This window comes from Lepisosteus platostomus, unplaced genomic scaffold, assembly GCF_059453375.1.
Source record: "Lepisosteus platostomus isolate fLepPlt1 unplaced genomic scaffold, fLepPlt1.hap1 Scaffold_30_H1, whole genome shotgun sequence".
Taxonomy (NCBI): Eukaryota; Metazoa; Chordata; class Actinopteri; order Semionotiformes; family Lepisosteidae; genus Lepisosteus; species Lepisosteus platostomus.
The window spans coordinates 377,573-390,000 of record NW_028291658.1 but is presented as its reverse complement, the minus strand read 5'-3'; the positions used below and the strand labels follow the sequence as shown (position 1 = coordinate 390,000).

At 46.1% G+C, this 12,428-nt stretch overlaps 2 non-coding genes across 2 annotated transcripts; one reads left to right on the top strand and one right to left on the bottom strand.

Annotated features, from left to right (window-relative positions):
• Positions 1-3,498: 3,498 nt before the first annotated feature.
• trnat-agu (transfer RNA threonine (anticodon AGU)) lies at positions 3,499-3,572 on the bottom strand. Its single transcript has one exon. It is a non-coding gene; the product is annotated as a tRNA-Thr (tRNA).
• Positions 3,573-7,922: 4,350 nt separating this feature from the next.
• trnak-cuu (transfer RNA lysine (anticodon CUU)) lies at positions 7,923-7,995 on the top strand. Its single transcript has one exon. It is a non-coding gene; the product is annotated as a tRNA-Lys (tRNA).
• Positions 7,996-12,428: the final 4,433 nt, after the last annotated feature.

Genomic DNA, 12,428 nt, shown 5'->3' with positions numbered 1-12,428 from the left:
CCATGTTACCAGAATTTGTAGCTGAAGTTTAAGACTAGTTGTGTTTTTTTATGATTATTGCCCATATGTTGATTGTTGATTGATTGTATACAATGTATAATTTGAAATACATATGTTTCAGGTGTGAATGTGTATTTTCAGAATACATTTCTAAATCTAATCATTGGCTTGGTTTACTTGTTTCTACACCTATAAAATCTATCTTTGATGTATAATAGACCTCTACCCATATACGTATAATAGACCTCTAAAGTTATACGTATAATAGACCTCTAACCATATACGTATAATAGACCTCTAAAGTTATACGTATAATAGACCTCTAACCATATACGTATAATAGTCCTCTAAAGTTATCCGTATAATAGACCTCTAAAGTTATCCGGAACTCCAACCATATATGTATAATAGTCCTCTAAATTTATCCGTATAATAGAACTCCAACCATTTATGTATAATGAACGTCTAAACATAGACGTATAATTGACGTATAACTTTAGACGTATATTAGAATTTCATTCTAGACGAATTGTAGACCACATTTAGACGTATAAGGTATGCGTTTAATAGACGTATATTATACGTCTTTTGCCCACTGGGTGGGCTCCAGATGCACATGGAAGCAATCAAGTGTTTCATCCGAGCTGTTTCAAAGACTGCCCAAGAGCTTTCCTTTCACAGAGGCGCAACGATTAATGATGGGGGTGCACCCTTCAATGCGCCTTACGACTCTAGGGAGTGATTGAGACGATTCGTAGCGTGTGCTCATTTCTCTCTATTCCCCGTGTTGCAGTGGTAGGATGACGTAAATTACTGCTTCGACACGTAACGCCATTATAATCACGTGCAGGAGCTGAGGGCTTTAGTTTTGTTTCGTTTTCCATGACGTTCGTAAGCGCGCAAATCAAAGGCAAGTCCTGCGTCTAACACGAACGTAAATGCTTTTGAAAGTGCAGTGTGGTGCAGCTTGTAAAATCCTTGTCCACATTTGTGGTTTGTTGATGTTTGTTCTGTCTGCCAAAGTTGCATTTTGACATCCGGACGGGGGGACTTTATCATTTGAACGTGAAGCCAGCCTTAAACCCTCTGAGGTGTGTCTGTCTGCCGGCACGTATCTTGTGAAAGGTATTTTTTTTTAACGGAGAGCAACTTTAAAAAGGTATCCGCAGCCACCTCGCAGTCCGTGTTTGATTATAGGAGGAATGCGGCGGCGGCGAGCTCGCATTTGTCGTGCTCGAGTGTTTAAGGCGATGGGATCGAAATGCGTTGGGGACTCCCCGCGCAGGTTCGAAACCTGCCGACTCCGGCGTCTGCCGCATGTCGCCTTGTGCCTGCGCGGCAGAGGCGAAGTGCCGCTTCTCCTTTCCTGGTACTATAACAACGCGAAATCGCTTGGACCTGCTGCCATGGACATCAATTCTTCAGATAACCACACACTTTGCCTTCGCACCTCTGGTGCTCTGCTTATGCCTTTGAAAACCTAATGAATAAAGCTGAAAGAACCGACACGATATGTAGGTGCTGGTAAAGCACGCAGTAAAGAACTGTTAACAGCAAGGGTTTCAGTGGGTTAACTGAGGAGAAGGCGTGATCGCTAATTGTTGACTTTTTATTTGGTGTTAGAAACACTCTTACTGTGCATGACGTGCAACAAATGTAGCCACAGAAATTGCATCACGCTTTCATGTATGCTATTGCAAACACCAACGTTGCCTAGATAGAAAACCGAAATAGCCGTGGGTTTGCTTGCTGGTCTGAAGGATCTCTCTTCGAATCTCTATCATTTGTCAATGGAAGTAAAAGGCGCTGCAATCTGATACGTTCAGAATCAAACCCGCAGCTGTTGTTCGACTTTATTTCTTGACTAATTACAACTGAGTGTCGCATGAGCAGTTACATAAACTTGTCTGGTATATTTGAACACAAATGCCGTTCTTCAATTAAAACTAACAGTACATTGTCAGGGACATTCAGTTCTATACAAACAAGAGACAGACAAGAGAATATTTCTACCGTTCATGTGGACTACGTGTTGACTTACTGATCGGAATAATTGAAAGGTTCGGGCTCATAGCCGATGCAGTGCGTGCTAATTAGAACAGCAACGCTGAGCTCTCAGCAACGTACTGAGCCCAGGTGTTTTTCTAAAGCTGTCAGGTGCAGTTCATTTACATGAAGGAAATCTCTTACTGGGTACGATTACAATGCAGTAAGTAGCACAGACTACTTAGGAAGCAGCCCGATGTGTTTAAAAATGACCCGAGCCAGGTAAGAGTCGAACCTACAATCTCCTGATTCGTAATCAGACGCCTTATCCATTGCGCCACTGGACCTGGTGTAACACTGCAGGACTGTAACCCAGTGAGCTCAGCCCTGCAACTAGTAAAATATTACCCCCGGTCCATTCTTTTCCAAAAGTGAGAAACACCTGTTTTCTACATGTTGTCTGTTTTAAAACCATATCTCTTTAAACCAAACCAAAGAGTTTGTCTTTTGCACTGCTATTCTGATTCATTTCGATTTCAAAGAAAAAAAAAACATTACCTTCCAAAGCATCATAAAATTGTCCCTTCTTCCAGACTCTACTTCTCTCTTGTAGTAGTACAGCAGACCTTTCCAGGTGAGCAGATCACAGAGTCCGAAATGAGCTTCCTCAATCAAGCAAAGTACCTGAACATGACTCTGTCATCATAAAAGCGCCCCTGTAATAAAGAAATTAAATCCGAAATCAAGAGGGCAGTTGCCTACTGAAATACAAGAAGTCATCAATTTTAACCTAGCAACACATTAAAGGCTGCATCTATACAAGTACGATTCTAGAAATGCTCACCAGATTACGTTTTAAGAAGGAACTGTGCCTCAGGTTCCGCCGAGATCTTAACTCGGATGGCAGGATTCAGAGTCCGGAGTGCGGACTGATGGCGCACGGAGGGTCCATATACTGTGGATCCCTCAGTGATCTTCCGCGTATTCAAACCACCAGCGTGTGACTCCCCTGTCCCCGTGACCTCATTGCTCTGCTCTCTCCTCTGTGCAGCCGAGCCCGACTCACGGTAAAGTGAAAAAAAATATGCCCTCAACGTGAGATTTAGTCTGGAGCGAGGATAGATGTTACCTTTTTATCATTGAACAGGATGCATGTGATGTGGCGACTAGGTTCAATTTTGTATCCTCTTTAAAAGATTAAGGACTGGGGTGAGCGTGATTTACCAGCTAAGAACCCGACGTGCGCACCGTTTAAGCTGCATAGACTCGGTCGTTTAACTCTTCTCCATTAGTAGGGTTAAGGTTAAAGAAAAAAACATTGCTGACTTCTTTTTTTTTTGCCAGCCGCTAGCGCTGATTAGCAAGGTTTGTATTTCATGTTTTGCAAGTTGCATCCATTTTAAGAAAAACAAGTCGCGTTAAAGACAGGAAATGAATACTTGCATTTAATTAAGTCTAGCCGTAGGCGGTTGTCCATAATGACCAGTACTGTTCAAGAAGACAGAACAAAGAAGGCACCGCTGGGATTCGAACCCAGGATCTCCTGTTTACTAGACAGGCGCTTTAACCAACTAAGCCACAGTGCCCCGGGAGTGTTGTCCTTTTGCAGCCACTTGGACACACCTTTAGAAAAACATTTTGTTAGGCATTCTGCCTCAGCCTAAACACCTATAGCTTGCAAAGCGCATGCTATTAGACAGGCACCTCTGCAAGACCTTAAGAGTCTCTTAAACTAGTGATAGTAAGGTGTTCCCAATGGGTGATGTTCGGCTTTCAAATCATCTCATCCGTGGAAGCGCCGAGATGCAGCTGTTTAAGGCTTAGAAGCAGCTGACTGTTTCACTACCTAGCTGATCACTGTCAGTCAGGGAGCTTAGAGGTGAAAAGCCTGTCTGAGAGACAATTCGCCATCGATCAGTTCAATATGTTCCGTACCAGCTCGGCGCACCCGAGATCATCTTGGTAGCCGTGTAGCTCAGATGAGTGAGAGCTTGTGTGTATTTACCACCGTGATTGGATGCCGGCCCTTCTCAGGTCACAGTAAACCTTCTGCTCAAAAAAAGTGAGGTAAAACCTCACTCTGCACAGTAAAACCTAAAAAAGTGAGGTTTTATTTAATCTCTGACCAAGGGAAACGTTTCATTTTTTCAAAGAAATGTTTGTTAAAAAATAAAGTCATAGTTCCATGGGATTCAATCATAGACCGTGTGACATGGAAGTCAGGAACCTAACCCACTAAAGCACTACAGAAACATTATCGACAGACAATGTACAGCGTGTACTATTCTTGTGTTGCGGTACATGAATATAATTATATCGTTATTAATTTCTAATTTATAACTTTATTAACTTTATAAATTAACTTTATAAATTTATTAACGTTATTAATTAATTTCACGACGCACAGACAGAGCATGGGGAGCCGCCGCCTGCAAACACAGCTCCAGGCAGGACTCCGCTCTGCAGGAGCCGCAGAGCAGAGGAGATGGGGGCAGCTTAGCTCCTGTGCAGAGACCTGAGCTGTTGTTGCTGCGGACGCTGTCTTTTCTGCACTCGGGGTAGGAGTGAATGTTGAGTTGCCCTTAGAAATGAAGCAGAGCACTTCAACGGCACGGGTGTGTGTGTGTGCGCCCTGGTGATTCTGGGAGACAGATCGAACCTGGGCTAAAAGAGAGGAGGCTTAGCCCTCTTCCATTTACTAGTTCAAAGTTGTACAACCCATTTGTATCTGCTAGGCGGCGCAGTCGTCGTGCACAAAGAACGCTTTGAAAAGCGTCAAAGGCAAGTCATTCTGAGTTGGTCGTTTGTGTTTTCCGTTCAGACGCGAAATGCTGAAATGATCTCTCGGCTCCTCGGTTGTCATTTCTGCTCCGTAAAGGAATCACAGCACGCGTCGGCTTCCAGCACGGTGGGTCGGGACACGATGCCGGGGGGTTGGAGAGAGCGATGTCTTCCTCATTAGTATAGGACCTGTCACCTGTCCCCACCTGTCACGCGGGAGACAGGGGTACATCAGGACGCGCATTGAAGTGAAAGCAGGATGCGCTGCGACATGCACTGTGCAGATCCCGCCACACTAAGAGGTGAGTGGGTCTGTTCGATAACAGCGCTAGGCGAATCCCCAATCCCCTTTTGTGCGTGGCGACAAAAGAAGTCTGAAGTCCGTTTCCACCCGGGGACCTTTCGCGTGTGAGGCGAACGTGATAACCACTACACTACGGAAACAGTGGTAAGATGTGCCCAGCGGCCCAGTGCTGAGCTTCGCCAATGCGATTCAGCGGCTTCCAGTGCCTTTATTGGTGTGCGCTGATGGACCGTGCTCTCTCTCCAGAGTCCAGCACGCCTGTCATGGACGGAGCAGGAAAGGCGGCGCCACATTCTACAGCCCTCTCCACGCAATCGACGAAATCGGGCTACTGAAGTGGAGAAAATCGCCTCTCCAGAAAGTGCAAATATCATCTTGGAGAGTATAAATCCTATTGCCAAAGGTCAGCCCTGTCTACCAGAGTAACCCTCCCACCTCCTGCAGCGATGGTCAGCTCTGGCCGCCTGGGTGAAAACCAGGAATCCTAACCGCTAGACCATATAGGAGCGCACAACCCTGCTGTTCCGGGCATCATGCAAGCAAACTACAGAAATATTAGAAAACACGCAAGAGAGTTGTCACTCAGAGTGTCGAAGGGTCGATGTATACTGGGGCTCAGTTGAAATGCAACGTCAGGACTTTTCCGAATTATGTCACATGAAGAGAGCACAGCCTTTTCCGCCCTGCCACGTGTGTATCGGTAACTCGCCGTGATCGTATAGTGGTCAGTACTTTGCGTTGTGGCCGCAACAACCCCGGTTCGAATCGGGGTCACGGCAGAATAGGGGCGTCTGCTTTTACTACTTGCACGAATGAAGGCAAAAAAAAGCCAATCGATGTGAACGAACGGCGCTTTACAGAGGAGTACTGCCTGACTGGATCGTTGATGAACGACAGAGGCCACTCCGACCTCTTCTCGGGTTTCTTCAATGACTTACTAAGGATCTTCTTCACATTCGCCCATGCAGGGGAAGCCAGTTACACCAAAGCAAACGCAGGAAAGTGCAATTCAAGCAGAGACCAGGAGGGACTTGTTTACACCGAGAGTGGTCGGAGAATGGAACAATGCGCCCAGCCCTGTTGCTGGAGCCGATTCTTGATGAGATCTTGGGCTCACTAAGAAGCCCCCGCTGGATGCTAATCTTTCTGTTGTTCTTGCAGGTCCTGCGCTGCTTTTGAGCCGACAGAGCTCGTCCTGATCTGTCGGCACAGCCCAATTGCAAATGATCGGCTCCGCGTACAGAAGAAACGTGCGTTTGGTACAAGAGTGCATGAAGGCACCGGAAATACATTGGGAACAAATGACCGGTCGCTCAATACCTCTGTGAAGTACAGGAGCATGCAAATCGAGGCTGTTTCCGCCCGGTCTCGAACCGGGGACCTTTCGCGTGTTAACGTGATAACCACTACACTACGGAAACCTGTAGTGTTTGCTGCTGGTGTATCGCTTGCGTTTCGGGCTGAGAAAGGGACGCGTCATTTTAGGCAGGGGGCGCTGGAGAGAGGAACAAAGGGAGCGATGAAACAAAATGCCGAAACCCGGGATTGAGCCAAGGATCTTTAGAACATACTCTCACGAATCGTTAGAATATGTGCGTTTGATCATCAATTGCGTAACAACCACATTCGTTCGACTTGAGCCATCAAGCTCATAGTTTTCAAATCTTGAAAGCTGTCATTGAGCACATCATAGTCTGCAGTACGCCCCGTAACTTGCGTACTTCAACAGAAAGAAGAGCAGACAGCTCCATAAATATGCGAGGCGCAGAGAGTGCAAGGCGAGCCGCACACGTTTCGGTGGCTGAGAGAGGGCAGTTTTTGCTTCTGCATTTCCCAAGTAAGGACGCATGACAACAAGCGATTGCGGTGCTCATTTACGACATAGTGGTGATGAGTTTTCAGTACGTGTTCTTTTGAACGAGCAATGAGGTTGCTGCCTTGGACAGCTGACTGCACGCTCTCATTGTGCCACGTGATGAGTATTCACCAGGCTCGTTCAGTCATTAGTCACATTCCATCATTTGCCATAAGCAGATGCTGCAAGGTGATGTGGATATCAGTTCCCAGTCACGAGGACAAAAAGAGCACACAAGGGCTCAGCCGGGAGTTGAACCCGGGACCTTCCACACCCTAAGTGAGAATCATACCCCTAAACCAATGAGCCACGGCAGCACTTTCTATTTTATCCTGTCAGCGAGCTTGAGGACGGGGGAGAGGCGTCATTCGCTCGTCCAGTCAGACCTTCATCAATAAGTCAAGAAAGCCGCAATTACACGACTGCCTTGCAAACGAAGGGCAGTGAACTGCACCCGGTAAGAGGGGAACAAGCGGCACTAGGCGACACCGAGGCATGAGCCGCAGCGAGGGGGGTTAGCTTGCATGGTACGGCGCTCGCTTTGCATGCGAGAGGTAGCGGGATCGTTTCCCACGTCCTCCAGGTGTGTGCTTAGAGCTTGATGTGCCGAAAGGTGTCCTTTAGCCTGTGGTCACACCTTGCATGGAGAGCGTCATGCAGCTGTCAATCATTTCACAGCCACGCCCCCTCTTCATCTTCTCTCTGCCTTAAGCGTCTCCGCCACTCTCTCTTGACATTTCATGTCAGCATGTCAGAAGTCCGAGTGACGTTTTTAATGGCTGAGTGAGGGCACGATGCTGAAGCAGAGAGGCCACTTCAGCCAGAGAGACTTGTGCTAGGTGAGATCTGAAAAACAGACTCGCAACAGAAACAGACCAAAAAAGTATCGGTGAGATCAAAAGGCAAATGCAACATCCAGCAGAGGGCGTCTGAAGATTAGGGAACGGGCGACTGAAATCCATATGAGGCAAACTTTCCGGCTCTGCACTGCAGCTGGCCTCGTTGGCTTAGTTGGTAGCGCATCAGTCTCTTTATCTGAAGGTCCTGAGTTTGATCCTCACACGGGGCATGGCTGCTTGCTCTTTTCAAACACTTGCGGCAACTGTTCGCTCATAACCACGTCTGGAATGCGTGACCTTTACACGGGGGAGAAGCAACGCCGCATCCCTTTTCTAAAGAACATTCATATTCAGAAATAAGTCAAGAAATTTGCCATTACTTTTGCTGTCAGCCTGCCCATGTTGCCAAAGAAAGATTCACTCGGCGTCAACATGACAGAACAGCGATCACTTGAAAACACTGTTCCACACTCCGTAAGCAAGAACTTCAGTGTTTGCAGTCACCCGATATGCCGATAGTCAAAGGAGCACAAAACACGAAGCGTCAAAAGACAAGATGAGTTGATGGAAAGAGCGTTGAATTGATGAGCACAAAAGTTCAGCTCGTACAATAGGCAACGAAGGTCCCGGCGTCATCATCGCACTTGAAAGGACTGCCTTGCAGACTAAGGGCAGTGGGAGGTTGCTGTTTTGGGATGGAGGCATTGGGATGGTGGGCCGAGATCTATTCTTCTTAAGGAATTCTTCATCGTGAAAGATCGGTCCACAGATCATCCAAAGAACTTACAAATTTTTGGGACTCAGGGAATCACGTTTTGAAAATACGTCTTGGACGCGTAACGGCATTCTATCCAACTATCCAACTGCAGGACTTGAGGGTTTTTTGTGCTTTGTTCTGTTTTCGTTGACATCGCATTCGTAAGAGCGTCAAAAAAAGGCAATTCCAGCATCTAACACGAATAAAAGGGCTATTGAAACTGCAGGGCTGCGCAGCTTCTAAAATCCTTGCACACAATTCTCCGTTATTGTTACTTCCTTCTTTCTGTCTAACAAAGTTCCCTTTTCCTGACCGGACGGGGAGACTATCATTCCAACTTGAAGCCAGCCTTAAGTTCTCCGAGGCGCATTTGTCTGCTAGCATGCATTTTGTGAAATTTTTTTTTGTTGTTGTTAAACCAAAAGCGACTTTGAAAAAGGTTTCCACCGCCGCCCGGCACTCTATGTTAGACTGTATCAAGAAAGCAGCGCGTGCTGCAGCCGTGGCCGAGTGGTTAGGGCGATGGATTAGAAAGCCGTCGGGGTCTCCCTGCGAAGCTTCGAGTCCTGCCGCCTACGGTGTCGTCGTGTGTCTGCGCAACAAAGGAAAAGCACCCGTTTCGCTTTTCCCGCGACTTTTAAAACACGAATGATCTGGATTTCTACATGAATGGCTCTTAAAATGTGATCTGATCTTCATCTGACGCATAATAATAAATAAAGACAGTCTTGTTTAACAAACAACACACAACATTTTACATTGTCAATTCAGTTCAAATCAATGTATTTCTATATAGCGCCTTTCACAACAAGGTTGTCCCAAGGCACTTAACAATGCAAGTTGTTAAGAGCCTTGTGTCTAATATGCCGCCTAGGTTACGTGCTGTCTCTTTGAGGCAAATGTTTAAATCCTCTGAGTTAAGTGCTGAAGTTATAGTAGTCCTATCAGTATTGTTGCCTCCGATCAACAGATCCTCAGTTTTCTCAGAGTTGAGTTACAAAAAGTTTTCACACATCCAAGTCTTTCCTTCATTAATGCATTTAACTAAAGTGATAATAGAAGAGTTGTCATTTGGTGGAAACAAAATGTTTATTTGAGTGTCATCAGCATATGAATGAAAGTTCATATTATTTTTTCTTATTATCCTACCTAGCAGCAGCATGTAGAGAGAGAGAGCAATATTGGTCCCGGCACTGATCCGTCTGGTACCCCAAATTGAACTGGTGACGTTGATGAAGCAGTACAATTATAAGATATTTGAACATAATGAAAACGATGAGTAAAATGTGAAGTAAACCACTGAAGGACGGTTCCAGATAAGCCAACCTCAAACTCAAGCCTGTGTAACAAAACAGAGAGGTCAACCGTGTCAAAGGCAGCTCTAAGATCTAGAAGCACAAGCACTGTTGCATTCCCCGCATCAGTAGCTAAGAGAATATCATTTACGACTCTCGTTAATGCAGTTTCAGAAACCAGACTGAAATTTCTCAATTATATTATTTGAATCCAGATACGATTGACGTTGGGCAACAACTATTCTCTCAAGACTTTTAGATTGAAATGGGACCTTTGAGACAGGCCTGTAGTTGTTAAGAACTTGTGGATCCAAATTTGACTTCTTAAGGAGCGGTCTAACAACTGCTACCTTAAATTGATCAGGTACAACGCCTGACGCAAGCGATGCATTCATCATACTAATTATAGGTCCTGCCAGTCCTTCGAGGGAATCTTTGACTAGCTGAGTGGGGATGGGATCTAGCGAACAGGTGGTTGACTTTGTCTTACGTCTGTGTTCATGAGTCCACCATAAGAAGAAATCTGAACAGGAGTGGTGATCATCCGAGGTCACCACGGAGGAAACCACTGCTCTCCCCAACAAAAAAAACACCACTGCCCCTCTCAAGTTTGCTAAAGACCACATGGATGTTCCACAGCAACTCCTGGAACAATGTTCTGTGGACAGACGTGACAAAAGTTGAACTTGTTGGTAAATGTGCACAGCGTTATGTTTGGAGATAACAAAACACTGCATACCAACTCCAAAACCTCATCCCACCTGGGAAGCATGGCGGAGGCTGTACGGCTTGCAATCATCGAGGGACCGATGAATTCCAAGATGTATCAGGAAATTCTACAGCAGAATGTCAGGGTGTCTGCCTGTGATCTAAAACTCGAAAGACGCTGGGTCATGCAGCATGACAAAAATAAAGGAGTACATCAACAACAGAGTGGCTGAAACAGAAGAAATTCCGTATTTTGGGATGGCCAAGTAAGAGTCCTGACCCCAATCCCATTGAAGTGCTGTGGCATGATCTGAAGCAGGCCGTTCAGCGCAAGACATCCCAAAAATATACATGAACTGAAACAGTTTTGCATAGAGGAATAGGCCAAAATACCTCCTAACCGCTGCTCAGGTCTGACCAGCCGCTACAGAAAGTGGGGGTTGAGGTTTTTGTCAATAAAGGAGGTTCCACTAGCTCCTTAATATAAGGGTTCACGTACTTTTTCCATCAATGACCTTGATTGTTTAAAACATTTGTTAAAACAGCAATGTCAAATGTTGGGCGTGTGTTGTTTGTTAAATCAGACTCTCTTTATTGATTATTATGACTTAGATAAAGATAAGATCACATGTTAGGAGCCATTCATGCAGAAATCCACATCATTCCGAAGGGCTGTTTACAAAAGTTTTTCTTCCAACTGTATGTGAGAGAAAAGCAGAGCCGCTCACTGAGTAAGGTGGGGTTGTAGCTTCGCAAATTGCAAGGACATTTGTACTCTCAAAAGGGGACAGGAGCACCCCAGATGGGACTCGAACCCACAACCCCTGGCTTAGAGTGCCAGTGCCTTAGCCATTAGGCCACTGCGCCACACTGGGTGAGGTTGATCACGCTGATGAAGAGCCAGTTTTTTTTTCCTTTGCTTTTTCAAAGGGATCCCCAAAAATAAGGGAAGTTAGGCAGCAGAAGGTTTACTGTGACCTGAGAAGGACCGGCATCCAATCACGGTGGTACACACACACACGCTCTCAATCATCTGAGCTACACGGCTACCAAGATGATCTCAGGTGCGCCGAGCTGGTACGGAACATATTGAACTGATCGACGGCGAATTGTCTCTCAGACAGGCTTTTCACCTCTGAGCTCCCTGACTGACAGTGATCAGCTAGGTAGTGAAACAGTCAGGTGCTTCTAAGCCTTAAACAGCTGCATCTCGGCGCTTCCAAGGAGAGATGATTTGAAAGCCGAACATCGCCCATTGGGAACACCTTACTATCACTAGTTTAAGAGACTCTTAAGGTCTTGCAGAGGTGCCTGTCTAATAGCATGCGCTTTTCAAGCTATAGGTGTTTAGGCTGAGGCAGAATGCCTGTTAACAAAATGTTTTTCTAAAGGGGCCTCGCACTCTTTTCCAAGCAATGGTCACCATCCCCACCGAGTGTCACAATGTAGTCATGTCCTAGGACGTCACCTGTTAGTCTCCATTTGTCTGCCACCAACACTTTAGGTTACGGGGTCACAACCGCACCCCGGAGCGCAGAGGAGCCGTTGGCGTTCTGGTGGCGCAGATTGGGCTGAAGGTGGGGCGCTTGAATCTCGCTGTTGGAGGCCGTCTGAAACTGACCCAAGCCTTTCCCTTGAATTAAATGTAAATAAGATATGAACCCCAGAAGCACATGGAATCAATCACGTGTTTCCTTTGAGCCGTTTCAAAGACTGCTCCAGAGTTTACCTTGCACAGATGCGCAAAGATTAATGATGGGGGTGCATGCTTCCAGGCGCCTTACAACTGTAGGGACTGATTAGAGACAATTCGTAGCGTGTGTTCGTTTCCATATACGCCCCGTGTTGCAATGGTAGGATGAAGTCAAATACGGCTTGGACGTGTAACGGCATTCTATCCAAC